This window comes from Cheilinus undulatus, linkage group 21 (genome assembly GCF_018320785.1).
Source record: "Cheilinus undulatus linkage group 21, ASM1832078v1, whole genome shotgun sequence".
NCBI classification, from domain to species: Eukaryota; Metazoa; Chordata; class Actinopteri; order Labriformes; family Labridae; genus Cheilinus; species Cheilinus undulatus.
Window position 1 is genome coordinate 12,184,141 of NC_054885.1, and position 27,288 is coordinate 12,211,428.

At 39.7% G+C, this 27,288-nt stretch overlaps 1 protein-coding gene across 1 annotated transcript in view; it reads right to left on the reverse strand.

Moving 5' to 3' along the window:
• pvalb6 (parvalbumin 6) overlaps positions 1-13,668 on the reverse strand; it is an 85,648-nt gene extending 71,980 nt beyond the window's left edge. Inside the window, exon 1 of the mRNA XM_041777665.1 lies at positions 13,529-13,668. The gene's annotated coding sequence lies outside the window, so the exon portion shown is untranslated. The remainder of the gene's footprint in view (positions 1-13,528) is intronic.
• Between the last annotated feature and the right edge of the window lie 13,620 nt (positions 13,669-27,288).

Here is a 27,288-nt window from a genome sequence, read left to right on the forward strand (position 1 = left end):
ATGCAAACCAGAGGTGCAGGTGGCCTAGTGGTTTAAGGTGCGCCCCATGTACACGGTCAGCCCGGGTTTGACTCCGGCCTGTGGCACTATCCCACAGGTCTCCCCCCAACTCTTTCTTCCCTGTTTCCGATTCTGTCCACTGTCCCCCGCTGTCGATAAAGGCATAAAAAGCCCAAAAATAATCTTCAAAAAGAAAAAAGAAGTGCAAACCAGGAGTGTACACGTACTGTTTCAGGGCCGATCCCGGTTCTACCCCTTAGCCCTTATTTTGGTTTTTGTGTTCACGTCAGGTGAAGGGATATCCCAATTCTCTTTTGAATCTCTCTTTTGAATTTTGAAATGTTTTAAAAGGGGCAAAAATTGGCAAGAAAAATTGAAGAAAACAGGTTAAAACTTGGCAAATTTGGTATTAAGTGCCAAAAAAGAGTAAAAAGAAGCAAAATTGGCTCAAATTGTGCAAAAAAAACATTCTTAGTTGCTTAAAGGCATCTGGCGACCCCCTTTCAGTGTCTCGCGACCCCCAAGGGGGTCCCGACCCCAACGTTGAGAACCACTGATGTAGACTAAACATAACTTCGATAATGGTTAGAAATGATCACAAGCCAGGAAACATCTCGCTCCATCTCCACCTCCCTCCTCCTCAGTGTGTCAGAGCTGCTATCAGACGGCTGTGATGAAAGAAGGAATCCAAAAGTGATTTAAAACCTAAATAAGCAATGGATTCAAAATTCCATTCATGAACATAAAAGTCATTGCATTCATCAGGTATATTTTGCTATTTATATAAAAAAAAGGTCAATATATATTGCAGAAATAGGACAGATTTTTCTGATATTGTTCAGCTCTTAATCCTACTGTTTAAACTGGAGAGATTCGAAGCTCCTGTGATGAAGTTTGAGTTGGCTCCTTCAGGTACACTCGTGGGTTTTCACACATTCCCCACCAGCTACGGTGGCTGCTTTAATCCATAAAAGCTCAAAGCTTCCTGAGTTGAAAAACAACCACACCAGAATGAACATGAGCGGACTGAGACTAAACTTTTTGAGCAGTCTCGGTCTGCTTGTTCAGTCCTCACCAGAGTTCGATTGACAGCTTTCAACCTAGCACAAATGAACCACACCAACTCAGCAAACACTCGAGTTCAAATCCACCAAGCCAAACAGATAAGGTGTGACGTGCTTCTCTGCAAGACTCGGGAAATATCCTCCAAGGATATCACCAAACCAACTGTGCTGTTGTTCCGTTTAATCATGCAGGGAAATCATGATGGTGTCTGGCAATAACAAAACTATTCTTATTACACATTTAGCCACCTAAGATATCTTAAATAAGACCCAGTTACAGAGTCACATGGCTACAGCCAACCACAGCCTTACCTTATTTGGCTGAGTAAACATTTAACCTAGGGTTGCTGCTTAAAAACAAAGTGTAAGTCTATACCTGGCCTTTGTTCCCCAAAGATGGAGGCTTTAAGTGGCTTTGATAATTGGGTCACATCATCACCCTCTTTAATTTTTCCTTTCTAAAAAAAAAGCACTAAAATAAGAAAAGTCTCAATCCGTTTTTGCTGCCTCTCTGTCCCATCTGACCGTGAGCTTGTTAATGATCTCATTAAAGAGGTCGTGGGTTTTCTAATTGGAAGTGGGCTTACTCGTGTTGCACTGCGCTGACCTCTGTGACAGCCTAAAGTTAGAGTGGACTTTTTTTTTTTTTTTTTTTTTTTTTTCACTGGGCTAAAAATATTCAAACTTCAACGTCAAAGCTGTCCTTAGAAAAGGCGACCAACCCTTCAAATAGCTCCAACAACCTTTGGACCCGAGTTGTCCCTTAAGGACAGAAGTGCTTTGCAGGAAGAACATTTGAGAAAAGTTAAGCTGCTAATTAGTGTGCATGGAGGTGTGAGCAGAGAAGTGAGGGAAGGTACAGCGAGAAAACTTGAGAAAAGAGCAGGCTCAATGAGCGGCGACATCTTTAAACAAAATGCGTTCAGAGTGATGATGACTGGTACTTAAATACTTTAGAATACACACTTTACAATACAATGTCTGACTTTTGAAATGGTCAGTAAATCTACAGTAGTACTCATCTTTTAGTCTGGAAAGGGCTACAAAGCCATTCCCAAGGGTTTGGGACTCCAGGGAACCACAGTGAGCACCATTATCCACAAAAAGGGAAAACTCTGAACAGTGGTGACCCTTCCCAGGAATATCCGGCCCACCAAAAAGGCTCCAAGAGTAAATTGATGACTCATCCACAAGGTCTCAAAAGAACCCAGAGCAATATTTAAAGGCCTGCAGGGCTCCATTGACTCAGTTAAGGTCAGTGTTCATGATTCAAAAATGAGGCAAAAATGGCATCCATGAGAGAGTTCAAATGCCAAAACCACTGCTGACTAAAAAGAACACAAAGCCTCATCTCACATTTGCCAAAAGCATCCTGATGATCCCCAAGACTTTTGGGGAAATATTCTGTGGACTGACGAGACAAAAGTTGAACTTTTTGCAAAGTGTGACCAACAGCCAAACAGGACTGGAACCATGTAGTCTGCTCTCTACCAGAAAATCCTGCAGGAGAATGTCCACCTATCAGTTTGTTAACTCAAGCTGTAACACACTTAGGTTATGCAACAGGACAATGATCCCAAAATCACCAGCAAGTCCACCTCTGATTGCCTTAAAAAAAAACAAGCAAATTGAAGGTTTTGGAGTGGCCTTGTCAAAGTCAGGACTGAAATCCCATCCAGATGCTGTGGCATGACCTTAAAGAGGCCTCCAATGGGCTTAATTGAAACAAAAAGAAAGAAAAGAGTTCTGGGAGGGGACAAGTACTTTTTCAGCTCACTACTTTCTTGTTTGTTTTTTGTTTTTACTGGTGTAACTGTGACTCAGGAGTACAGCTGATCATCTCAGAGAGGTTGTGGGTTTGATCCCTAGCTGATTAATTGGTCTATCTGCATCTTTATAGGCCATTCTGAAAATATGGTCTCCCTCTCTTTAGGAAAGGTCTTCACAACCCTAATGAAAACCTCATCCCTACTTTCTTCTCCTTCTTTGTTGTCCTTGTCTTGCTCTCTATACCTGCTTTCTTTTCCTCCATCATCTTTCTCTGTATCCCTATTTTCTTCTCCTCTTCTTGCTCTCTATCTCTGCTTTCTTGTCCTCCATCATCCACGTTTTGCTGTCTGTCCCTGCTTAATTCTTCTCCATCATCCTTATCATGCTTTATGTCCCAGTTTTCTTCCCCTCCATCATCCTTATCTTGTTCTCTGTCCCTGCTTTCTTCTCTTGATCTTGCTGTCTATCTTTTGCTTTCTTGTTCTCCATCATCCTCATTTTGCCGCCTGTACATGCTTTTGTATCCTCCATCATCCTTACCTTGCTCACTGCCCCTGCTTTCATCTCCTCCGTAATTCTAATCCTGCTCTCCATCCATGCTTTCTTCTCCTCCATCATCCTTGTCTTCCTCTCTGCCCCTGTTTTCTTAACTCATTTGCACTCAAGGCTGTCAGTGTATTTGTCCAGTCTAAACATTGCACGTGAATGTGCTTGCAAATTTTGCAAACACAAAATCAAGAAATCACACAGTATTGGGTGCCTTGGACTTCTATCTCTCTTTCTTTACCAAAACAGGCATGGATATTTTTTACTAGGATGCTATCAAAATTTAAAGTTATATTTTGAAAATGCAATTATAACTTCAATGAAGTCCTAATGAAGCAGAATAACACCATAATATTTGTTATCTTTTTAATTTTGCATTACACTTATTGTATTATTCCATAATTTATGCAACTATTAGTTAAACTAATCACATGTATATTTAATTAGAGTCGTTTCATCCTCAGAATTTCATATTAGCAGGTGGTTTTGTTTCCACCCACACAAACAACATAAAGCCACTGCTGGAAAACAAACCCTTATTCACACAGTAATAAGTCCTGAACAGGCAGTGCCGGGCACGTTTTCCACAGATTGCTCTCCAGATGCCGGCTGCTTCCTACAACATCTGTCCTTGACCTTGGGGACGAGGACTTGTCATGGCTGCCTTGAAGGAGGCTGACAGCCAATTGCAGCCTTCTGTTTGTGCACAGTAAGATATCAGGGGCATCTTAAACGGGTGTTGTAGAGATGTGATTGGGTATCGGGAGGAAGTGGAGGGAGAAATTAATTTAATCTGTGCCCTGTGTGTACTTGGATAGATTATTTCTATCAGATTTTATTAGTAAAAGTTGGGTTTTTAGTTTCTGCGATGACTTTGCCTGTAGGATGATGATGCATCAAAACTATACTATTTGTATTCATATCAGGCAGTAGAGCTACATTATCTTCTTACTTACCCCCCACTTCTTCTTCTTTCTGTCTTTAATCAAATCTGCGTTTAATTAACATCTTTTAACGAGAGTCCGGATCACTGGGTTAATTGTGCCGGCTGAGACAAAATGTGCCTGAATGTCTCGAAACAACTTTTGCGACTTGGATGGGAACAGTGTTTTAATTATCCACACAACCCCTTAAGTGGTGGCGAAACCGCACTGACCATATGCTCAGCAGTCACAACTTATCTAACAGTTACAAATCAGCACACAGGTGGTGGAGGACGGGAGGAAAATGGGGGCAAAGATTAACGCTGACAGGCAGGTTTGGACAAAATAGGAAGAGTAGGGAACTAAAAGTCCAGAGCAGAGAGGAAAAAGACAACCGTGATGAAAGCCAAGAAGAAGACAACCACGATGAAAAGAAAGGAAACCAACAAAATAGTTTCTTTTTCCAAGGGCGCAACTTTTCATTGATGTTTGCCCACATAAGGAGTATGCTTACATTGACTGACCCTTCCACCCATCTGCACGTAGAAGCCCACGCAACGTCCATCCTTCCATCTTTCCCAGTTAAACTACCTACCCCTATCCAGTCCACCCACTAGCCAGCTTCCATCCTACTCACTCACGAGAACCAACGATGAAGAGGAGAGAAGAAAAGAAAACAACCAGAGGGCATCTGGAGATGATGGACAAAGCATACAAAGCACTGACACTTCAGCAGCGCACAAAGAAGGACACATTAACAGTTATTCTCTCTACAGCAGATGTAGAAACAGATTACTCGACAAAAGTCAGCTCTGACTTTAGTTTCATATGGGACTCATACTCTTGACTCATTTATAACAGTTTAATTTTGAGTGCCCCATCTGTTGCAGCAGACCAACAGCTTATTTGCTCTTCATCACTCTTCAGATTACATTAACCAAGTCCTGCTTTTCCATCTGTCATAATTAAGGGTAATCATAGGTGATGACAAAAATACATGCTTAAAAGTTAAATGATGATTGTCACGGTTGAATACAGTATATCAACTGTATGGGTGCAGTTTGGAGTGGAGAGTCTCAATACAGTATGATGTGAAACACTACAATACAACACTATATGAACATTACAATACGACATGATACAATACAACACAAAACATTAAAATACAATATTAAACAATACGATATGATATGAAACAGCATGATAAGATGTGGTACAAAATAATATGAAACATTAGGATACAACATCTTATGATATAGAACGATACAAAGTATCATACAATACGAAACATGACCACATGGTATGATATGATACCATACAATATGAAACAGAATGATGTGATGTGAAACAACATGATAAGATATGGTACAAAATGATGTGAAACTTTAGGATACAATATTATATGATATAAGACACTGCAAATTATTTTGATAAAATATGAAACATTACCATAAAGTTATATGATATGATACTATATGAAACTTTATAATAGGATTTAAACATTAGGAAACAAAATGATATGCTATAAAACATTACAGTATGATATGATATGATAGGATAAATGAAACATAATGAATCAATACGATACAATACGAAAAATTACAATGCAATATGAGATAAGATGATGCAAAGCATTACAATACTATATGATACAGTATATGATACAGAACATTACAACATGATATGATATGTAACATAAGATGCATTACGATATGGTGCATAGTATTATAATAATATAACATAATACAAAACATCCTAAAATGACATGACATGATACATTATGATATGATATGATTTTTATGAAACACATTACATTACAACAGGGTACAATACAAAACATCACAATACCATACAATATGATATATGATATGATATGATACATTTCAGTTCAGTCTGACAGGATTTGATATAATGTAATGCCAAAAGGGTATTATACAAAATGCTCTGGTATGATATATGATCTGAACTTATATATGATAAGAAAATTCTGTATGATATAATTCATTGCAGTACATTACATACAATACGATGCGATATGCTGTGTCATGATGCAACGCAATGCTAACGATATGAAACCATATAATGCCATATGTTACCATACAACATGTGTTATATGATATAGTAAGAAACATTAATGATACGATGTAATGCAATATGAAACGTTGAATGTATCATATTGCAGAACTTGACGACATTTCTTTGTTTAAAGAAGAACAAAGAACAGCATTGAGTTATTTTCTTTTCAAAAATGACAAAAGTCATGTACCGACATGTATGCAGCTCTCTGTGGAGTTTACTCCTCGTTAGAGGCTACGTCAAGTGTTTTGTTGCTCTGATTGGCCCGTAAAGATGTGACAGACAGAACATTCATCCAATCAACCTCCGAGGTTTTTGTTTTCAAAGTCTATGGAAGGTTTTCCAGATGAATGTGTGAAACAACTCCATCTGGTGTGTCAGGGTAATATGATGTAATACAGAACAGAATGATTTGAACAGAATATGACGCAATACGAAATAAATAAGATGCTAACTGAATACAATTAGATATGATACAATATAAAATAAAACAATATGAAACATAATGTTATAAAACTAATCTTATTTTGAGGAAAGCAAAAGATACAAAATAATAAAATAAACTTTGTTGCCACCTTGAGTGAATTATTTTTACTCCTAAGCTACATATGAATATGAATTTGCGAAGAATCCAGAACAACTACAACAATTTTTTTTTCATTTTAACTATTAAATGAACTACTTTTGTTTTGTTTGGACATGTATGTAGAATAATGTATTTCCATTAATAGCTACTATGCCATAAGCTAACAACATTCCCATCAACCTTCATAGTAAAACTAAACATCATCTACCATATTAAAGCGATGATGAAGACTTTAAGAAGTTTTATCTGCCCCAAAAATGCAAATTCCCTTAGTCATAATGAGCATGTTAGCATTTAGCATGTTAGCACCAGTTAGCACTTAGCCGTAGCTCAAGATTTAGTTTCATTCTATATCAGTGCCACTGGATGGATAAAGAATCAAACTAATTGGTTCTTTACAGTTCCCTAATTACATCTTAAGTGATTTTAACCATTTTAAATGAGGTTTTAATTGATAGTAGCACGAACGCTGATGACTACATGCCTCATTTGTGCTTATCATTAAGACTGAGGACAATTAAGCATGGTCTTTAATGGTCTGGATCATTCACTCTATAATGGGCCAAAGCCATAATGTAATGTTGAATACTAAGGAACATTTTATTTAAATGTATTTGGAAGCAGGGTTTGTTGATTTAAAATCTTGCTCAAAAATGTGAGCTCCAAATGTTTGATTTCTCATTTCGTTTTGGCAATTTTCACATAAAGATACCAATTTTGTCCAACAGATGTGTTGGAAACAATATTGGCTGGCTGCCTCTGAACAAAATACAACATGGGAAACAAGAGCAGATAATCCGTCAGTGTGGGAAGCACTGCGCTGGGATCTATGAGCGCTATTGAGCGACCACAAACAAGCGTTGAAAGGCACATGGGTTTCTCCTGCAGTTAAAAAGAGTGCTTACTAGGACAACTCAAACCACAAATTGCCATTACAAACAAGTATTGAGTTTGACTTTGTTTTGGTACTCTTTTTTTTTTTTCTTTTTACAGTCCGCATTACTGTGTCAAAATGATTTAGAAACAAGCCTAAAATTCTCCCAGAGCTTCCCTAAACACATCAGCATCAGCGCTGCACACATTCAATTTCCTCCCTCTCTCCCTTTGTCCTTCTCACGTTCCCCCCATCCACACCTCCTCCTGTCTGTCCTTTTTCTCATCTTCCCTTTCCAGGCACATGGATACACAGATACACAAAACCAATTGTCTCCTCGCACGCACAAATGTCCCTCGCTCTCTCTGTGAGGTCTTGTCCTGGAGGAGCATTATATCACACCTGGGTATTTCACACTCCACAGAGCCCCTTGCTCATTAAATCGTGAAATCCCATGAAATCAGGGAACGATATGCTACCATGCATCACGCCTGACTTTTATATCTAATGGGGAAGTGGTTGTAAAGTTTATTGGAATGGATTATACGGGGGGTTTGAGGGTGCAGGGGGCAGCAGGTGAAGTTCGAAGAGGTGAGTAGATGGTTTCATAAATGCCATTATGGAAAATGTTTATTTGATCTATATTGGCCACTTAAGCCTGGGCTTCTCTTTAAAATGAGCCTGGCTAAAACTGCCTTCATCCTGTTCCCTCTCTCTGCCTTCTTAAGTCTTCTTATATGTTCCAAATTAAATTGAAATCTCTGATACTCTTTTCTTGATGCAGCTTACCCTTTGACATTAAATGGTTTTGGCGATATGCAGATGATACACAGTTATATCTTCCTCTTAGCCTGATGATTCATATGGTGTTGCTGCCCTTAAGGATAGCTCAGAGAACACTGGAGTTTCTCCAGCTTAATGAGGAAAGGATTGACATGATTGTGGTTTCCTCACGCAGCTTAACAACTTTCTGTCATGCCTCACAATACCAAATACTCTTAATATGTTGATTTCCGTGTTTTCCGTACAACCTTGAAAAACGTACATTTTTTAAACTTTTTCTTTCTTTCTTTTTTGCTAATCTCAATTTTGTAACATTTCTTTCCAGATTATATACTTCTTTAAGTCTCTTAACTGTGTTTAATTGATGCTCAAAGTTTTGTTCCGTATATATGCAGATGACATACGATTATATCCCTTATTCAGTCCAACTGATTGTCTAGTGAGGGCTGCCCTAAAGGACTGCTTTCAGTAGTTTTTAGCATTAGATATTGCATTAATTCTTGATATAATAAGGAATTAAATGGCATTACTGTATATTTCTCATGAAGCCCGACAACTTGCCTTCATGCCTCACAATATCAGACAATACCCAACACAATACTTGGAGTCTCCTTTCTGTATTTAAGTGATGCTAACCCAGGTCAAGTTTCAGATTCATGTATATGCAGATGACACACTGATATACCCTTCGTTCAGCCCTGCTGATTCTTATAGTATGGCTGTCCTTAAGGATTGCTTTGAGGATTTTTTTAATCATCGCATGCCATGAAAATTATCTGGTTTAATGAGGATGAGGTTGACATTATTACATTTTCCTTATGCAGCCTGTCAAGTTGTTGTCATGCCTCACGATACAAAACCCACCAACAGACATCTGGGACCATTCCGATTAACAAAAGGGCTAATGGTTAATGAACTGTAACTATATAGTGCCTTACTTGTTTTCAACAAAACAAAATTCATGTCACATCCAGACGTTCAAATGTAAAACTCCTTCATTGAGTTAAGAGGCTGATATGCAAAGTGCCGCTTTGCCCATTCAGAATTGATCTCATTTACTCTCTTAGAGATGCTGATGCTTTCAGAAGACATTAGGGTTGATGGTTTGCCCAAGGACACTTTTGTCTAACTTTTTTATATATCATTGAACCTGTAATCATTCATCCAGTCTTGATCGTTCATGACTGCTTTTAGTAATTGTTTCTGCAGTTTAAAATTGTATCATTCACTTTTGAGGCATTATATTTATGAAAAAATGACTTCTAAACTATTACTTTGACCTACAAGAACATTAAGTTAGGTCGCCACTTAAGATTTCTCTTCCTCTTCCGAAGCCGAAATTAAAAAATCTGGGTTGCCAAAGTGCTCAGATGAAGTACTCACAAAGTCAACACTTTTAAGTTTAGCCCAATCGGCAGAGCAGGATCTAGGGCTGTATGATTGGTCCAAATCATTCTCTTGATTATTTTATTCAACATTAAAATCACAAATATAAGTCAGCATCTTTTATGCATTTTAAGGATTTTTGTTGGCTTAAGGTTCATTTTGAAAAGTGCCATGGCTTTACTTGGGCAACTATCTGACAAGGTATTTTTGGTCATGTGCCCCAAAGAAATGGCCTTCAATATCCACGCTTAAGCAAACATATGTAAGAAGAAAACGTTTACAAATGCTCAGTAACTGCAGTAATTACAGTGTTAATTTTGTCAACTAAAATCTATGACTTACAATGTTAGTCGACTACCTTTTTCCTGTGAGGAAGACTTGCCAGAAGATCTGAGTCACGGACGTTATCAACTGAACCGCAACGGGAATTATCCAAGGTCCCTAGGTAATACTAGTCCCATGGAAACAGTACTTTAGACTATAAAGGATAGATATGACCAAAATGTGATTGTAAATAAAAAGGATTTCAAATGTAATGACTAAGGCTAGATTTAAAATATCTACCAGAATTAACACTGTTAGGAGGCTAAAATTGTAATCCCAATCAGAACTGAATTAGTTGTGCAGCCCTAGCAGGCACCCATACATAGAGTTCCTGACGCACTATTCACATCTTCAAATACAATTTTCCGTGACTCTCTCCCCACAATTATTGTTTCTTTTAAGCTCTCCTGGCAGATAAAGGCAAAAAGCCTAAAAGAAAAAAAAACAGCACTTCAAAATGTTTTTCAAAGCAGCACCGTGACGTGCCGGATAAGCCCAGAGCGTGAGGCTACAGTTCTTGATGCACCAGCATCCTAGAGTGGACTACAACCTTGACCTTTTGACTGTAGGTCATTCCTTCAGTCTCATCTCCCTACATTTTTGTCCATCTCTTCATGGTCTATCAGAATAAGGGAAATAATCTCAAATAGAACCCATGCTTCTTAAGATGGCTTTGTAATAGGGAGGTCAAAAGATTAAAATATTTTATCACAATTAATTAGATCCTTTTAATCACAATTATAAATTCCACTATTTTCTATTCAAAACTGTTTTTGTGTGATTTTGGATCTTCCCTTGTCTTTAAACTAAGGGTAATGTACTTCCTGTTTGGATACAGACCTGCTTTTATAGGTTGATCAAAGATATTAACATGAACTTCACCATGGAAAAAAAAGAACTTGGTATGGATTGAAAAGGAAAAAATATGCACAGTTCTAGGGATAGGAAAATAAATATTGAAACTAGACTAGTGTTGTGGTCAAGACCACCCAAGACTGAGTGCACCAAGACCAAGACGCTATCAAGACTTTTCCAGGTCGAGATCAAGACAAGACCAGAACCATTAAAATCAGTTTTAGAAAATCATCACAAGGTTGAACAGTAAAATAGCAGTCTCTCTTTAATTTTACGCAACTTGTTGTTTGATCAAGGGTTTCTCCTTTTATCACATTAATGAAGAATAGCGCATCAGTGGTGGTCTCAACAAGTCTCAGTAGAAAACACTGAGCCCGGCCAGCCCGAGACCAAGACAGGAATGAGTCACAATGCTGTCTTTTAAAACGTGGTCTTGAGACCAAGGCTGTTCTCAAGTTCTACAACACTAATCAGAACAGCTATCTCACAGCTATATATATTTTATTCAGGATTTCTCTTTGTATCCAAAGAAACCGAGAAATCCTGAATTAAAAAAACTGACAGATTCCATGTCTGTCATCAGGCAAATCCATTGTACAAAGTCCCAAATTCAAACAATTGTGCCAGGTCTGAAAACGGACCTGACCATTCAGTGCCATTTGACAAGAATGAGGCAGGAACTACCAGCTGGGTTTAGTTGTACTGGAAGGCGGTATATACAATGGCTGGCGGCAACATAGGGACTAGCTCAGATGTAGCTATGGTATAGTGGCAGTTTTATTAGATCTTGGCCATGGCATGACAGAAAACATATTTTCACTCTTCTCCTGACCTACTTCAGCATGAGTTTGCAATAAATATCGGTGGGGTTTAGTTGTACTGGAAGCCGGTATATGCCGCGGCTATCGCTGTCAGATGTAGCTTTGGCAGTTTTATCAGAACTGGGGCACATTTCTTTATTACAACAAAAGTATGGAGCCACACTTCTGACTGGCCTCGACATGAGTTTTATCCTCCAACAAGCTCTGCCATTCATAAACTATGGCAGCCTTTGTCTGATGAGCTCGGTTACTACTGTGCATACCTACAGCACAATGAATATGGCAGACAGAACGTGTCACCCAATCACCTTCTGAGAGTTTTTTGAAAAGTCCTGCTCTTCTTTAATGCTTTTATTGGTGGTTTCCCAGATGATTGTGGATTACATCCTGTATGTCATGAATGTATTGGAGGCTCATTGATAAAACCACTCAGCATCTACTTCCTGCAACACAAATTCTGGCATTATTTCTGGTCATTTTTTTGTCCAATTCACCTCATCTCTGATTCTAAAGCCCTAACTGCTCCCCCTCCCCCCTTAAACAAATGTCTTTTTCTAATTGGACAGCACGGGCGAGTCAGGAGAGCATCACTGTTTTGGACAGCTGTTAATCTCAGTGGGCTGCAGCGGCAGTTGGACTGTGACAGCGACGTTGGCAGTCTGGACCAGCATTGGAGATGACGCAATGACGGCGAAAGAGTTAGAAAAAAAGAAGAGTTTGAGTCTGGTGTGGTGGCTGCACATGTGTGGGTCATGCCAATGACAAAATAGATTGAAAAATTAAAATACAGGGGCATCATTCATCCCTCATGGCTCCACATTCCTGTATAGAGTAATATAGATAATGTACAGGCATGCATCCTCGCTCCAGCCTCGGCATCACCTGCATGGTAATATAATGGCTTTTCTCCCTTCCTCCGACTCTGTCTCAATCCATCTCGCCTTCTCATTCTTTCTTTCACAATAAAAGTACAAGCATGCACACAGCGCTCGGGGAACCAATCACCATCTCCTGTTTTCAGGTCCTGTTTGTGAATGGGATTTTTTACGGGAGAGGAGGAGGATGGAAGAGGAGGGGGAGGACGGCACCGCTGCATTTCTAAGCATGCAAGCTGCCACAGCAGGGAAACATCACCATCCCATTCTCATTTGAAATATTCCTCCTCTGGCTGCTCTCTGATTCATTTTTAATGTTCTGAATTGTTTACTCTCAAGCCCTTTTTTTTCCATTTTTGCTTTTCTTTCCATCTCCCTGAACTCTCTCTGACTCTTTCTGGCTGCTGCAGACAAATCAAACAGCTTCATACCTTCTTTTTCCAGGCTTTTCTTTCAACTTTCCCCCTGATGCACCATCATTGTTACCCTCATCCAGTGCCGTTTCTCCCCTTTCACATCTTTTTACTCTCCAGTCACGTCACTCTCCAAATACTGCAGAACAGCTGTTTTCTCTCTGCCACATCTTTATGTCTCTTTTAAAAGAAAAGGGAACAGGTTAACGTCACACAGACAGTAGGCACTCACCTCCTGTGACAGTCTTCGTCCCAAGTGCTTCTGGATCCTCAGTGGTCGAAGGAACAGCGGCGATGCTCGCGAGCTTCTGGCTGCTGAAGAAAAAGTGGAGGACAGGAAAGAGGGAAAGAGACAGAAAGAGAGAGAAAGAGAGATAAAAGACGAGACAGCAGAGAGTGAGAGGTATAGATAAGAGAGAGGGAGAGAGAGAGAGAGAGAGAGAGAGAGAAAGTGGACGGGAGCAGGCGGGCTGTTTCGAAGAGGAGGAGGAGGAGGAGGAGGGTGCTCTCACTGGCTGGAGGTGAGATGAAGGGGAGAAAGAGAGAGGGAGGGAGATGAAAGAAGAGGGAGGGAGAGAGTGAGGGTGCACTGGATTGGGATAGGAGGGGATCGTGTGATGTTTGAGGGGAGAGGAGGGATTGCAGGGATTGGAGGAAAGTTGGAGAAGAAAAAAGGAGATGGAGCAAAATGAGTAAAAATAAAATCAGTCAAACAATCACTTACTTTTCTCTGTTACAACTGTAACCTTTCACAGACGCCAAAAACACGATCAGAACTCGTGTCAAGCCTCAAGATGTTGGACACAATCAATTTCAGAGTGGAGAAAATGTCTCCATCCATTAAATCACACTGCAACCTAAGCCTGTCCTGGTTGGCTGCAGCAGAGACTCTGCAATTAATGTTGTAGTAATAACTGAAGCCTGACTCTCACCGCTAGATTTTTAACATCATAACACAGGTTGAAAATGTGGAAGATCACTCACATGAAGAAAAATATTCCTCAAAAGAACATTAAGAGGAATGATGTGACCTAGATAGCACATCACATACTGGAACGATCTCCAGCAGTCAAACATACCAGACCAGGAGGTGAATGTGACACTGAAACAACGTATCCTGAGAGACTAGAGAATGAAGTCTATTTTATTTTAGGTCCTAAAACTCAAATAAAAGCAAAAGTTTCCAAAAAACATTTTAATTTTTGATTCATCTGACCACAGAACAGTTTTCCATTTTGCTCTGGCCCAGAGAGGACGGCAGCGTTTCTGGATCGTGTTCCCATACATTGCATGATTCAGCTGTAACTCATATTTGTAACTCATGGAGTGGCTGACTGTGACCTTAGGTGGGTAGTAACGCCTTACATTTACTCTGTTACATGTACTTGAGTAGGTTTTTTTTTTTTTTTTAAATCCTAATTCTGAGGGTAGTTTTTGAGTAGAGTACTTTTTACTCCTACTCCATTAAATTTTTGATTTAAAAACTGTACTTCTACTCGGTTACATTGGGCATGCACTGGTCGCCACTTTTACTTGTCTATAATTTATTTTCATTAAGTATTTTTTTACACTCAGCTGAGCTCTTACAGCAGTGTGAGGTAAAATCCTCAGCACCACAGAGTAAACAGAGGAGTGACCCCTCCCCCTTAACTATCAACAGTAGGAGATAATGGCTGAACATGTAATACCTGCATCTCCTTCAGGGGAACATGTTCATCCCTGGTCCAACATCCAGACTCTTTGCCTTTCAAACGGCGAGGAACAACAGCCACATAATGCACGGCCTACTGTGTCTACCTGAAACGGTGGAAATCTCAAGCTTCAAAAATAGCACGTCAAATCTAGAAAGCACGTTAGGGTAAGTAGGCTCAACTAGCTAAAGACTGCACTGTTGGTTAGCTAAACGTATCATTTCAAATCTCTGTTTCTGCTGCAAAGACAGCATCAGTGATAAATTATGTCATGTGTCCAATCCATAGACTGTAGAAAGAATTGGACAAACCCCGTGTGACATCAGCCGTCTGCTTACAAAAGGCGGACTCAAATGGCTCTTGAAGCCAATCCGTGGCGGATTCCATATTGTCATCACGGTCTTAACCGAACTTTGGATCAACCTAACGGCCCGCCAGCTAAGAGCTATCAAGCTAGCATTCTGGTTGACAGAAACGTTAGCTTCTGCCCGTCAAGCTATCTGTCAATCAAATGAGACACACCAATCAGTGTGCAGTGAGATTTTTCCCAAATATAATCTAAACCATTGTGGTACGAAAAAATTCAACCCCCGTACAGTGAGAGCACATGAAGGCATTAGCTATTAAGATACATTTTGTTCATTGAATCAGGCTGTAAACCAGTTTATTTCTGTTTAACATGTGTCCAGATGGAACTTCCGGTGTTCCTGCAGCCAGCCTCAAGTGGACACTCGCGGTATTGCATTTTTTTTGCACTTCCGCATTGGCTTCATTTTCAGGACCGGATGTTGCCGCTTGGTCCAATCACCTATGCAGCTCTGCCACAAATGTGATTTTACACGCCATTTAACGTTACATCCTAGGTGACTATCGTGTGTGTGTGTGGCATATCCCTTATATCAGTGATTATGCCTAACATGGTTATAACATGGGGGTAGTGGGCCATTACAAATTTTATTTCATATTTTGACCTCTTAAACCAGGGGTGTCAAACTCAAGCACAGCAGGGGCCGGATTCTGGAATCAGCACTAACCTGAGGGGCTAACAGGGTCACCTTTTCGAGCTTTTTGAACCAATAAATTTACTTTTCTCCGATTGTGAGCCTGTAAACTTATCTTTTTAACTTTTGAAATGTCAAAATCGTTCATCAGTGCTAAGTTTTTTTTCATATTTTTATTACCAGTGAAGCAAGGTTGACAGTTTATAGTTTAAAAGGTGACCCTGTTAGGCCCTCAGGTTAGTCCTGAATCCAGAATCCAGCCCCTGCTGTGATTGAGTTTGACTCCCCTGATGTATAACATCAATCTGCAGCAAACTCTGCTACATAACTTAACAATATATCACCGAAGCTTACACCGTGTCAGGTGTAACGTGTACCGCTGACTTGGCAATCTTAATAATCAGAGTTAGACATACGAGGACTGAGTCATTTATTCATGCTCCAACATAATTTTAGGGCCTCTCCGTCACAATGTCTCAGTCTGAATCTCAGTACATCCCTGGAGAGGGGAACACTAAAATATACAAAGAAAGAGAAGAATTAATGAGGAGAGAGCGTAAGAACACGTGGAGTACAGGAGGAGTGGAAGTCCTCTGGCTGAAAGCACTCAGTAACGAAGAGAGATGGAGAAATAAATCAGGCCGGATGGACGATGATGATATTATGAAAATCCACTTATTTGACGACTTCCTTTCACATACTTTAGGGAAGGCTGAGCACACACAAGCAGACACAAGTGAAAGGTAAGTATAGGTACAAAATCTCAGACCGAATCTGTCCGGAAAAAAAAAAACTTGTTGAAGTCATGGGCAGATTATGAAACAACAAACCCGAGGGCAAAGACAACAGAGACAAGAAACTCGCCCCATGTGTGAGGACGACACAGAGAATGAAATAAGGACAAGATGGCTGCTTCTTCTGTTGTTATTTTGCATCTTTTCAGAGCTCTTTGGTCCACTTTGTGCTTTAACATCATCCATTTTTAGTCATTTGTGTGTCTTTGAAGTGTTTTATTGTTATTAGTGTCTAGTGCTTTGTTGTTCTTGCATTGGATTTGTGTGTTATCATTTTACATCATTTGTTTTTGTTTTGTTTAATTTCAAGTCTTTGTACCATTTTGTGTCTCTTAAAGGTTCTTTATTCTTGGGATTTTCCAGTCATTTATTTGCTCTTTTGGTCTTTGTTGTGTCCCTGTATTTACATTTGTGTTAATATGAGATTAATGATTTCTCTTGTTAGTAATTTTTTTTTCAGCTCTTTAAAGTCAGGTTTTGTCTTCTCAGAGTTCTTCTGCTTCGTTTTTCATCCCAGTGTTTAGTAAACATGATCTTTGTGCTCCGTTTGTTGTTTATTTTGAATGTCTTTGAAGTTGTTTGATCTGCTTTCTTTTATTTTTGTTTTGTCATTTTGCGTTGTTAGTCCTCTTGTGTTGACATTTGTCATTTTGGTTGTTATTTGTCATTAATGTCTTTGTCATCACTTTCAGTAGCTTCAGACTCAGGATGAGGCAGACAGAGAGGTCGAACACGATAAAAAGAGCATCTGCTGTAGAGCACCAGCACACATATTTGTCGTAAATGTATGGTGAAATAGCTAGACATCCTTGTTAAGATCATTTTTAATTATATCAACACCTCTGAAAATTAAACAGACAAGATATTTTTAACTGTTAGACATTTACACAATAGTACACATATCAGTGAAAATGAACCTTTTTTTTTTCACTTTACATCACATTCTGCCCACTTATAAGAAACCAGAGAGGGAACTTTATTTTTTTCCACACAGAAGGAAACTTAAAGGGCAATTTGGTTAAATTAAGGCATTCCCTTACAGGGCACATCCAGATGGAACAATTTTGCCTGTTTGAAAGGCATATTTAAGGGCACTTTGTCAAATTTTGCCCACTTAGGTGGCTACCTAGAGGAGACCTTGTCAAATTTTGCCCACTAAGTTGGAACCAAAGAGGCCACTTTGTTGAACTCAAAGGCACTTTAAAGGCCACTTAGTCAAATGTTGCCTATTTCCTAGGCAACCTAGATGAGACATTGTTGGAGTTTGCCCACTTAGAGAGACCCAGAGAGGGCACTTAGTGGAATTTTTAGGATGGGACCTTAGGGGCACTTCTTCAAATTTTGACCACTTGGAAGGCACCTTAAATGGCACTTAGTCAAGTTTCCCCTGCTTGAATGGCAACCTATATGGAGCATTGTTGAATTTTGTTTGTTAGGGGAGCCCTTAAGGGGCACTTCATCCAATTTTGCCAGTTTGGAAGGCACTTTGACAAATTTTGGCCACTTGGATGGCAAAACAAGCTGGGACTGTTGGATTTCTCCTACTAAAGTTCAACCAAAGAAAGCATATTGTCGAATTTTTCCGCCCTAGAAAGGCACCTTAAAGGGCACTCGGCTGGAAACCTAGATGAGACATTGTCGAATTTTCCCACTTTGTGGACTTTTGCCCTCTTGAAAGGCAACCTAGATGAGACGTCAGACTTGGCCCACTAAGAGGGCACCAAAGAGGCCACTTTGTTGAACTTAAAGGCACTTTGTCAAATGTTCCCTATTTCCTAGGCACCCTAGATGAGACATTGTTGGATTTTGCCCACTTAGAGTGAACCAGAGAGGGCACTTCGTGGAATTTTTTCCCACAAGGAGGGGACCTTAGGGACACCTAATTAAATTTTGACCGCTTGGAAGGCTGGCACTTTGCCCACTTAAATGGCAACCTAGATGGGACTTTGTTGAATTTTTCTGCTTGGATGGCAATGTGGATGGGACATTGTCTAATTCTGTTTGCTAAGAGGAGCCCTTAAGGGGGCACTTCACCAAATTTGGTGAATTTAGAAGGTGCCTTCAAGGGCACTTTTGTTGGCAGCCTAGAAGGGACATTGTTGGATTTTTCCTACTTTAAGGAGAGCAAAGAAGGCATTTTGTCTAATTTTTCCCCTCTAGAAAGGCACCTTAAAGGGCCCTTGGATGGCAGCCTAGATGAGACTTTGTTGGAATTTGCCCACTTTGTGGACTTTTGCCCTCTTGAAAGGCGACCTAGATGAGATGATGTCAGATTTTGTCGGCTTCCAGGGCACCAAAGACGCCACTTTGTCAAATTTTTGTCAGCTTGGAGGGAAGCTTCAGGGCGCTTCATCAAATTCTGCTCACTAAGAAGGCAATTTAAAGGGCACTCAAAATTTGCACACTTAGAAGGCAAACTTGATGGGACATTGTTGGATTTTGACCACTTAGAGGGCACCAAAGAGACTGCTTTGCCAGAATTTATGTCCACTCAGAGGAAACCCTTCCACTTGGAGGTGTATTTTGTCAAATTTGTATCACTTAAATGGCAAACTAGATGTGATCTCTTTAGACGGCCCTAAAGAGGGCACATCAAATTTTGCTCACTTTGAAAGGCCCACTAATGATAACTTTGTAAAATTTTGCTCACTTGTATGGCAACCTAGATGGGAAATGGTTTAATGTTGCCCACTTGCAGGAAACCACAGGGGGCACTTTATCAATTTTGTCCATTTGGAAGGCCCCTTCAAGAGCACTTTGACAATTTTTTCTCACTTTGATCGCAACCTAGATGGGACACTGTCAGATTTTGCCCACTAAGAGGGCACCAAAGGGGTACTTTGTTGAATTTTGCCCACTTGGAAGACACTTTGAATGGCACTTTGTTAAAATGTGCACACTTACAGTGGATCTTAGGGGAACTTCTTCAAATTTTCCCATTTGGAAGGCACCCTCAAGAGCACTTCTTCAAATGTTGCCCACTTGAATGGTAACCTAGGGGGGACATTGTCAGATTTTGCCCTCTTACAGGGCACCAAAGAGGGCACTGTGTTGAGGTTTGCCCACTTAAAGGGGCATCAGGAGGGCACTCCATCAAATGTTGCCTATTTGAAAGGCACCTCCAAGGGCACTTTGTAAAATGTTTTCTACTTGGATAGCAAACTGGACGGGACATTGTCTGATTTTCCTCACGTAGAGGGCCACAAAAAGGGCCCTTTCTGGGATTTGCCCACTCTGACATCACCTCAAAGGGCAGTTTTTGAATTTTTCCCACATGGAAGGCAACCTAGATGCAACATTGTATGATTTTTCCCTCTTTGAGGGCACTCTGACAAATTTTTCCCACTCAGAGATGACCTTAGGGGCACTTCATCAAATTTAGCCCACTTGGAAGGCACCTTAACCTTGTAAAGTCTGACATCTCAAATAATAGCCAGGAAAATTCTCCCTTTTTTGAACTGAGATGTTTATTCCTATTTTCCCCTCAGAACACACTTTAAAGGGCAATTTGTCAACATTTTGCCCACATGGACGACAAACTAGCTGGGACATTGTCATCATGTTCTTTTCTTCTGTCCTTTTTGCATTAATTATTTGCTCCCTGTGGTCCCTTTATTTTTGTAGCATTTCTTTTCTCTTTGAGTTGTTCTTATTTTGTGTTTTGGCATCTTTTGTACACTTTTTAACCCCATTTGACATCTTTTTGCCCCTCTATTACCATTTTCCTTCACCCCATCTGCAATAACATTTGATTGAATTTACCACAATCTCTCTCAACAGTCCCGTCTCTGGAGGTTTTGTCAATGTGAGGCCTTGTGCTTTCTATTTTGTGCACGTGTGCGGCCATGTCTGTGGCCGTATCATTACCTTTGCAGACCAATGAATCCCTCGCTGGGTGCACTGATTAAGAGCAGCATGCTAAAATACCTTCCGGACATGGTTTTGAAATAGGGTTCTGATTTCCAATTACGGGTCAAGTCTTATTCATCATATTAGGACCCTGGGGGCCAAAAAAGGGACCTGGGATAATACAGATGAGAGGCCATTTGAAAATCTCTTTCTGTCCTCGGTGTTTCAGGTCCGGGTCAGCTCGGGCTCTGAGCAGCTGATGAGGGGAGGATTCATTATCTCAAGGACACTTCAAGCGAGAGGATGCTTGCCAACATAAAGCTTAATCCTGCCGGCTTTTCCGCGGAAATGCCTTCAATCAGCTGTCTGAACACAAACTAACAGAGGGGATCCATTTTCACAACAACACACTACTACCAACAGTTCAGAGCTTTGGATCCTCAGGAAACAGAAATATTTTAAAAAATCAAAACGTAATGTGTCATGAGGCATCCAGAAATGAGTGAAATAAACCTTCTTTACTACTATTACAGCTTATTTTTGCTAGTTTAGGCCAGGGTTTCCCAAACTTTGCCATGGTAAAGATCCTATCATTATAGCCTCTTATGCTGACTCACCTCTTGAATTTTATATAAATTTATTTTGCTTTAATTCATTTTATTCAATGTAAAATTGTAATTATTATCTTTTTGAAATTTTTTTATACATTTTCATGTCACAATTTCAAAAAAGTTTTTTTCACAGTAGAGCAAAAACAACAGAGATGTTGAAACATCAGATGTTGAAATTGAGACCTTTAACCATTTCATGAAAAATATTACCTCATACTGAATTTTACTGCACTTAAAAATCTCAAAAAAGCTGGGACAGGGCTGTGTTTATCAGTGTGTAGCATCCCTTCTCCTGTTAAAAACGGTCTGTAAACATCTGCTAAGTGAGGAGGAATGTTGTCCCATTCAGGTTTCTAGCTGCTCAACACTCCTGGGTCTTCTTTGTCAGATTTTGCTTTAATTTGTGCCAAATGTTTTTTATTTGTGAAACGTCTGGACTGCAGGCAGGCCAGTTCAGCACCGGGACCCTTCCATTATGAAGCCATGCTGTTGTGACAGATGTGGTATGTGGTTTAGCATTGTCATGCTGAAATATGCAAGGCCTTCCTTAAAGAGACTGCCCATGCCATAGGCACTAATGCAACCCTATCGCATCAGAGATGCAGGCTTTAGAACTGTGCACTGATAAAAAGCTGGATGGTCCCTCTCCTCTTTAGTCTGCAGGATACAGTGTCTCTAGTGTCAACAAATAATTCCAAATTTTAATTAATGTGACCACAGAACAGTTTTCCATTTTAAATCAGATTGGGCCTTGAGAAGATAGTGGTGTTTTTGGATCGTGTTCACATAAAGCTCTTTTTTTCTGCAGCTTGGACTAGACTACAATTTCTGGATGTGTCTCAAAAAAGTTGGGATAAGATAGCATTTTGTCACGAAATGGTAAACTGTCTCATTTGATATGTTGTTCATCTACTGTGGATAAAATATGGGTTTATGAGATTTCCAAATCATTGCATTCTGGTTTTATTTTCATTTACCCAGCATCCTAACTTTTTTGGAATTGTGGCTGTATTTATAGGAGGACTTTGTGGCAGACTGACGGTGCAGCTGTTAGTAGTAGGCCTGACTTGTCAGTTAAGCTGTCTGGGATTTTATTTAAAGGGGAAACACAGTTTTATAGCTCAGTGGTGTTATTTCATGTGGCATCAGGATGTAGATTTGGGACTTTAAAGCAGAGATACTCAACGTCTGGCTCTTTTGTGATTATTTGTGGGTGTTTTATGTCTTAATTTTAAATATTATTCCCCCAGAAAACCTTAAAAAGGGAAACTTTTTGCCCCCTTATACCATTTCTTGTCACTTTTAACCCATTCACGCCACCTTTTGTCATGAAATAACACCTTTTTTCCCTATTTGTGCTGGTGATTTTTGCCACTTTTTCACCATTTTTGCCACTTTTTGCCCATTTAAGCTACATTTTACCATTAAATACCACTTGCTTCCTTTTTACCCCAATTTGCCTCTTCTTTTCACAATTTTTTGGCACTTTTTGCCCATTTATGCATCATTTTGTCATCAAATAACACTTTCTTCCTTCTTTTTGTCAATTTTTGCCACTTCATTTTGCCATTTTTTCCTATTTTTGCTCTTTTATTTACCATTTTTTGCCACTTTTCACCCATTAAAGCATCCTTTTGCCACTAAATACCACTTGTTTCCTATTTTTTTGCCCATTTTTGCCACTCTTGACTGCTTTTTACCCATTTCTTCACTCATTTTTATTACATGGTTTTTGCCACTTTTGGACAATTTTTTGCCACCTGTTACTCTTTTTTTGGTAACTTTTCACCCATCTTTATCCACTTTTTATCCCCATTTTTGCCCATTTTTACCAATTTTGGCAGCTTTTTGACCATTTTTGCCATATTTAACTTATTTTTAGTGGCACTTGAAGGCATTTTTCCCACCTTTCACCACTTAGATTGTGGCTCTTGCAAAGGTATTTATCAACAATTTGGCTCTTTGGTTGAGCAGGGTTGAGTAACACTGCTTTAAAGAAATCTAAGATGCCCCAAAGCTTTTATGCAATGTGATGTTTCCTCACCACTATTAGACCCTGAGGATGATAAATAACCTTCCTGTGCATCATTATCACGTGACTGAGTGCATGGATTCTGAATGCATGGGCAGAGAGAGAGAGAGATGGGCAGTGCTCTAGCTCTGAAGGATTTTTTTGCCTCACAAGCCGCTACGTTTCTGTCAACCCCAGAGCTGCAAATCAGAGCGCGGCTGCCAGTCCTGCACAAACACCACGGGCAGTAAAACACAAAGTGAGCGGCCTGTTCAGAGCATCAGAAATCATTTATTCACATCAGATCTGATGTGGAACGTCTCTATGTGGAGGAGACAGTGAGGGAAGTTACACTCATTGTTGAGCTCTTTGTCATTATAACAACTGCTGACACAACGTCTGGATGCTGGGAAACGCCGCTGTTCTGTGACGGTTATAACATCAAGAGTGTGTTTCTTTCTGTTTATTAATGAGACAGGAAGATGTGTCTCCTCCAGCTGTTTATCAGCCCAGAGCACTCTGCTCAGATTAAACTACAACTACTTTATAATTACTGTAATGTATTCTTATTGGACAAGTGAGCCTTTCCTAATAAAGACTCCAATAATTGACTCCCTCACTCCCTCTCTCTCCCACACACACACTTTCTATTGATCTCATTCATTTGCATTACTTTCTCATTAGCCTCAAAGAGTATTTAATTTTACACCAGCAGGCTGATGGTGGAGCTTTCTTAAAAGAAGCACTATCAGTCAACAGACACAGACAGGTCCAGTCACTGTCATTAGCACTCATTTGGCATTCTCTCATTATTATTTTAAAGGGATAGTTTGGTATTTTTTGAGTGGGGTTGTATGAGGTACTTGTCAATATTAAGCACACTGTTTGAGCCACAGGAGCTGCCTGTTAGTTCAGCCCCTTTAACACTTTTCTTCTTTAATAATAAAATCATTACTGCATGAAGCTACAGCCTCCAGTTACCCTCAACAATATCGACCCTTTTGATCTTAAAAAGCTAGAAAAGATCTTTGAACAGCTCAGACTCTCCACCTGCTGTTTGGATCTCATAGTTTTAGCCCAACCTCTACGCCCATTCTGTCAGATATTTAATCTCACATGAATCCAACAACCTGCAGCCTTGGCACCACATAAGCTGGGACGGACTGGGACTGAAAAACAGCCCTGGACTTTGACTTTGACCGGCCCACAATACTTGGTGCACTGAAAAGTTGTTTAAATCAATTAAAGACGATTTCATTCTGTGATTCATTCTCATTTCATCATGCAATCTTAAAATTATTTTATTAATAATCTTAATTAATTTATGCAGCAATCAATCTTACTGCACAAATAATAACACCACGTTAATGAAATACACCACTACAAATGTAACTTCTGTATTCAAAGCCTTCAAAGATTGTAATTTTCATCAGAAAACTGGAATGTTACTAAAACTTAAAAAGTAAAAGCACAACAGTCCCTTACAGTTTTGTACTATTTTTTTATATTCCTCAGTATTACTCCTGCATGTGTCATTTTACAGCTAAAATGTTTAAAGTGGAGCTGTTTTAACTACTGTAACCATTATTCATTTCATTTTTTGCATTGTACTGAGCTACACAAACTGGGTATAGATAAAAATGTAGCAACCTTAATAACATTTGCTAACGTCAGCCCTGGCAAGTAACTCTCTTTCTCCCTTTCTCATGTTCCATATCTGTCTGTGGAACTTCCACCAGCTCATCTCTCTGTCCCTCATCATCACAGGTGGCCGTACCACGCTGAGGCTGCACAGCTGTACGGCTCCCGCCATACCTGGCCTCAACACTCACTTCTTGGATGCTGTTAATATCAACATAAACTTGTGCTGCAGTGCTGCTGCTGCTGAACATTTCAGGTCATTTGCGACATTCAGTGGCTTCACTCTCTAAAAGTCGCATTTTTTTCCTTCGCCGTCTCAGCCCCGCCCTTTTCTCGTTATCCATATTGTTGCCACTTCCACGACTCAGTTATTGTCTATGCTGCTACTATTACTTCTTCTTCTTCTGCTCTGCTGTCATCCAACATGCATTGCTGCCACCTACTGGACTGGAGTATGAAACGGTAGATTAGCAGGGGGAAAAAACAGGTGAAGACTGCGTGGCGGCCGCCGGCCGTCCTTCTGGCATACCAGCCGTTCTGTGATTCTCCCGAACACACTGATGGCCAGTCCACCTCTGCCCATAAGAATTATTTGGGCCAAGTATTTTATGCATAATTAACAGCTCCCCTTTTTCAGTCTGCTAGGAAACATGCTGTAGTTCAACCACTTTAAAGGTCAATGTAGTGTCTGGCTCCATCTCCTGTTTGAAACCAGCCTCAGAAACTCTTTCTTTTTTTAAATAAGCTTTTTTAGTGTGAGTGGAGCTGATTAAAGTCTCTACTGGGAAATGTCTAGTGGGGCCACAACACTGTTGGTTGTTGGAGGGATGAAATAACTCATTACAGAGGGCAACAAAATGTACAACCAATTACAGAGAATAATCCTGGTGCATTAAAAGTAAGCAGCACAAAACAGGAATCTGATACAGCAACAGAACGGCAGCAGCAGCTGTTCAGGCTTCCTTGTGTGGAAGTGTTTGACCAATCATCCAGCGTCTCCACGGCTATTATTAACAGTTCTGTTATGCTGGTCTATTCCAAGACACAAATGAGAATTCCTCTGAAAATTGCTGGGAATATCTGAGGTAGTAAAAGTGCTAAACTGAAAATATGTACAGCATAGGAGCTGTCATCTTTTAAGTAATGTAGAATATTCAGGATTAAAAATCACACTGTTAAGAGGTCATGTTATCTGTGCTTAATATCACTCCTCACTTCAACTATATCTTTAACTTCAAGGTTTTCAGTTTTTTTGTTGTTGTTTGTTTGTTTTTACAACAGCCTCTTTCCTTTTGAAATATTTTTTGCTAAAAGATCTACATGTCTTCATTAATTACAGCCCTTACCCTGAGCCAAAAGCAGAATTCAACATTAAAGCAATATTCTTGCAGGTAATGGGATGGTTCATGAGCATGAAAATCTATGTAAATCTTAGATAAAGAATTCACTTTGATTCATGGAGTGCCAAACAGATGAATTTGTCTCCAAACAAACAACCTTAAACCTGAAATGGAACCATAAACATCTTCTCATGTGCCATCTGTTAAAGCAGCAGCAGCACACGCTGCTTGTCAGGATAAATCACTAAATGGGACAGATGTTGGATTCAAATGCCATCCATGTACTTGTAGGAATTTGTTGTAAAAATACGTGTTACCATGAACTGTTTGCACAAGTATAAAAAACTAAACACACTCTAATCTGATGTGTTGAAATAGTGCATGTGTGTTTATTTACCAACCAGGCTGAACAGGATGTGTTGCAGCTGTTTGTGGTGAAAAGGAAATCAAAGTTTCCGTTGGTTTAGATGTGCAAACCTTGTTCATTTGGAGAACATGTGCAAGCAGAGTGTTGTGCTTGTCTATTTTGTGTAATTTCACAAATAATTTACCGGTATTTGTATTTACATAAAAAAGAGCTACAGTTTCATTACTTTTGAGTCCAAGAAAGAACGTAACTTAACTGTATGATATGGTGCAGTATTGTATGGCATGACATGGCATTGTTTGAGATGGTACTAAAAAGAATGGTGTGACATGGAATATGATAATACAATACAATACAAAACATAATGGAATGGAATGGCGTGACATGGCATAGTGTATGGTATGGTATGTAGGGATGGGAACCGGTTCCAATTGGTTCGATCCATCTACGTCATTTACATTTTATCTTAACGATTCCCTTATCGATGCCTCACTCCCACATGCCATAAAATACAGGCCTTGCATCTGGCAGTCAAACAAGAACAGAGAAGTTGAGGACATAGACAAACATTTACAGGACTAAACAGTATCTCCACAAGGTGTTTAAAAAACACTTTGAACAAGCACTTGTGGGCGTGCATGTATACATACGATCAGTGGGGCATGCGCGCCTCTGCAAAGCTTCATC